The sequence below is a fragment of the Gossypium hirsutum genome, chromosome A13 (assembly GCF_007990345.1).
Source record: "Gossypium hirsutum isolate 1008001.06 chromosome A13, Gossypium_hirsutum_v2.1, whole genome shotgun sequence".
NCBI classification, from domain to species: domain Eukaryota; kingdom Viridiplantae; phylum Streptophyta; class Magnoliopsida; order Malvales; family Malvaceae; genus Gossypium; species Gossypium hirsutum.
In genome coordinates this window covers 64,689,441-64,693,772 of record NC_053436.1, presented here as the reverse complement: position 1 = coordinate 64,693,772, position 4,332 = coordinate 64,689,441, and the positions used below count along the sequence as shown (strand labels likewise).

General features: G+C 28.9%; 1 long non-coding RNA gene across 1 annotated transcript; it reads right to left on the bottom strand.

Annotated features, from left to right (window-relative positions):
* Positions 1-711: 711 nt before the first annotated feature.
* On the bottom strand, positions 712-2,906 carry LOC107894719 (uncharacterized). The gene is made up of 6 exons (XR_001683227.2): positions 2,798-2,906; positions 2,583-2,652; positions 2,309-2,374; positions 2,092-2,190; positions 1,922-1,959; positions 712-1,209 (listed from the first exon to the last, which is right to left on the bottom strand). It is a non-coding gene; the product is annotated as an uncharacterized lncRNA (long non-coding RNA).
* Between the last annotated feature and the right edge of the window lie 1,426 nt (positions 2,907-4,332).

Here is a 4,332-nt window from a genome sequence, read left to right as displayed (position 1 = left end):
CCTCCACAGGCATAGGAAAACTGAACTGTGCAAACAAACTTTCTATCCCCTATTTATTTTCTGTTTCACATAGTGTTTAAAGAAATGTCCACTTCATTATAACCCCTTCCAAACACCAAGCTTATTTCTCAACAACTGTTTCTAGATAACACAGTATATTTAATTAGAACAAGTCGTGTTCCTTGTTGTTTTCATACATCAACTTTACCCCTATTGATCTGAAATATGTTATATATAATACCTTCTTTATATGAAGAGAATTGATTAAATTATATCTCATATATTGTATTCTGTCGTGATTAATATAAGCATTAGTATCGATTAAGACAACACTGATAAAGCCATCTGAAACAGGAGAAAGATAATTTAACAACTCACTCTTTTTACCCCAGAAAAAGAGAATTTCCATTTTTTTTAAGATATATTTTATATTAATATACATCATCTTCTAAACAATACGAAGGAATGCAGACAACAACAAATGATCTAAGCTGTCACAGATTTCTCAACTGTAACCTGGCCGGGATAACTCACTACGGATTTCGTACCAATTTCCCACAGCTCAGGTAATGCCTGCTTGATTTTGTGAATACTTTCTAATGCATAATCTGCACCTTTAGGTCTCTGGGAAGTACCAATCTGCATACGTAAGGACAATAAGTTAGTTTCAGGGTAAGCTATGCCTAGGTAAAGGACAAGGCTTCCAAGGACTTGCCCGCACAGTGTGAAGACCAACATGTTTTCCTGCCTGAATGTTGCGGACGCTATCGTCAGAGAACAACTGAAACAGCAAAATCCAGTGATGGGGAAAACATCAGTAAACTGTGAAAAGCATCATTAAGTTACAAAATTCATGGATGTGAATTGTGTTGATGATCATCTTATTGTTCTCTGAGGGTTGATTTTGGCAATACTGAGAGCACGCTCTATGGCAGATTCTTGCGGCTTGCAAACAATGGGGGTCTTGGGCAATGTTGCACCTTGGTTGTGGTGAGCAAATTGGTCCATCATGTCGAAAATTTGAGGGCTGGTATGCACATAGGTTGCAGTAGCAGCTGATCCTAAAAACTCGATGTCTTCATCACCGGAAACTGTGTTCTTATGGGTAGGATTGAGAGTCTCAAAGCATATAACCCCTTCGAAACAGTCTTCCAATCCGAGTTTTGTAAGAGCTTTAACGGCATGGACCTTGTCTGCATTTGTAAATATCTATTACAACGAGACATATTGTTAGGAGACAGATTTAAAGTCGACGGTCAACACTTGCTTATTAATTGGGTAGCCAACTTCTTACAATTTTTCTAAGAGGCAAGGTCTGCAATAAACTCTTAATGAAGGATCTGGTTTTAGGTTCTAGTACGGAAGTAGTCCATGAACATAACTATTAAATACCAAAATTAAATGAAGGAAATTGAAAATTAAAGGGTTATTTGCATAAGAGATCTTTAATGTTCAAAGATTTTGAATTGATTTTCAGTTTTAAAATGTTTTAATTGAGTAATTAAAGTATTAGTATTGTATTAATAATGTCTTTCCATCAAATAAGTCATTAGTTTAGCTTAAGCATTAAATGTTACCTCAAATTTAACGTTACTATATTTGAAATAGATAAATCAAATTGTAAATATATGTACCTACATGTATAACTTCATGAATAACTTCATATGACATGTAAAAAAAAATAATCTTCCAATTTTTTTTCTTGACATTGTTTGATTTTTAACACACGTTGAAGCAGTAGGATTTTTTTGACAGAAAACATGTCTATACTTTAATTTGTATTTTAAAATATGCTATAATTTTTATCTGAATTGACATTTTACATATAAATTGATGACAGGATTAATTTAAAAACTTGATTGATAAAATAATTATACTTTAAAAAGAAAATAATCCGGAATAAAAAATATAGTTGTAATACCTATGAAAATCATCATAGTCAAAGTCATAACCAACAGCCTGCAAAAGAGAGAAATAAAAAAGAAAAAGACAGTAAAATTTTATTATTTAGCAGCATGCTCTTGTTTTAATATTTTCTTTTATCTAAAGAAAAGAATGCTTGAAAAAGGAAAGGTTTAATAGAAGTAATACTATTAAGGCCAGCCATTGTTGTCCCATAATTCTTATACAAGATGTTGGATTATTCCACAACTTTGTCCTCTTCTATGCCCAGTTTTTCGACCATGTAATCTGAAAAATATGGCATTCATTTTAAAATAAAAATATTAATAATAAATTAGATTGGCATTAAATCTTGATAGTAAAAATGGGAGCATCCAAATATCAGAATGCATATGCAAATCCTTACCTTTAGTATTCTTTCAACATTCTCTTTCAAGACCAGAATTTTTTGGATAAAGGGTATCGTCAAGATCTACAAATTCAACCAAATTGTCTTACATATCAGTGCTGCCAAAATGAATGCTTCTCGAGGCATTTGCGTTGAAGGAATTGTTATTACCAAATTATGAAGTGCAATATTTGATTGCTTTAATTTAAAAATTATCATAATAAAACGTTTGTATCCTTTTTGGCCATTAGTTCATATATTAACCTTGTAATTTTCAAGTAAAAGAGCTTACCTAAGAAAAGGTAATCATATTGAGCCATTTTTTGGGGATTCGAATCCAGCAAGGAGCTTGATCAATGGACCTGGATTGATCAAAGGAAAGAAGTATTGTTTCAGATTTTATATAAAAATTAGCTTAAAAATCAATGAAAGAATGGTTGAAAATGTCAAAAGAAAAGAAAATGCAAGAAAGTTCTGAAGTAAGGCTGCAATGAATAAATAGTATACCAAAAATAAGATAAATTGATGAAAGGTAGTCTTTGAAGGCTAAGAAACGGAGAGGATGTGATTGTAATAATGTTCTCAATGAAAAACAGAGAGCAAAGGAGAAGGGGGAAGGAAAACAAAGGCCGAAATGGGCTTTTATAGGCAATATTGGTTGGCTTTTTCTTTTGTCTTTTTGGGTTATCGAATTCAAGTTAATCACGTTTAATTAACTTGTGTTGACGAATCAATATTTTTTTGCTATTTTCAAAGTGTAGGGAAAGTAACAGGAAGCAAACCCAAGCAAAAAAGCAATTCTTTTAAGGGAAAAAGAGAAAAGAAAAAAAGTAGCAATTTTAATTTTAATCCTGTACTATTTAAAATTTGAGATGTAACTCATATACTTCAATTTAATATAATTTGATTATTCACTATATTAATCTTATTAATTTTCTTTTAAATAATTTTCATCATCTTATTAATTGGTCAAAACAGTTAATTGTTACTTTTAAATTGTTAAAAACATTAATTGATAATTAATAGTAATGTTAATATTGTTTACAAGAATATAAAAATTCACATCATCATTTTAATTCCAAAAAGTAAAAGTATTATTAATTTTGATTTATTAATAACATTATAAAAATAGAGACTAAATTATTTCAAATTAAAATAAAAAATCAATTTTCTATTTTTGAATAATAAAGAGACTAAAAATAAATTAGAGTAAAAAGAAAATGTAAAACAGAGTTAGCTGTCCTAATGGGACTTTCCTTAATCTTTTACATTTCCTGTTTTATTTTCCACGGTCCAAATTCATTCATTTGTTTATTATTTCAGCAAAATCCCATAATTTCCCACTAATTTACAGCAAAATTTTAAGACTCAATTGCTAAAAAAACTACCTGGAAATAGTTTAAAAAATTAGTTAAGTCTTTAATTGGAAATTGCAATAAATTGTATTTTCAATTCAAAATTAGAAATCTATTGAGTTATTAGACTATAGTTTTATTTCGAAACTTTATGAATAGCGGTAAAGTGATGACATGTTCCTTAAAAAAAAGTGATGATGTGGCGGCATTTGATGTAAAAAAATGCTGACGTTGAAGGTTGATTAGTTTTTATTTTATGAAAGTTTAATTGTTTTTATAATAATTTTAAGTCTAAAATTTATTATAATATTTTAACAATGCTAGAAAATTATAAAAAAAATTATAGAGAAGTTATTTAAATTATTTAACTATTAGAAAATTTTAAAAAAAATTATAAAGTCCTATTAAATATTATAAAATGTTTTTAATATAAAATAATTAAAAATATAGAAATTATAGAAAATTATATTAAATACAAGTTTTTTGTTATTTTTAAAAATATTTGGTTTTGATAATAAGGGATTGGGGGGGGGGGGTTAGAAGTATGATGATTATCAAACTTGTATGGGGAAACTGATTGATGGATTTGGGTTATAATGAGTTTAATGTTTGATAGTTCAAGGTGAATGATGAGTAATAATTTTATTTGAAGAGAGGTAATCTGAAGTAAATTGATAAGCATAAACT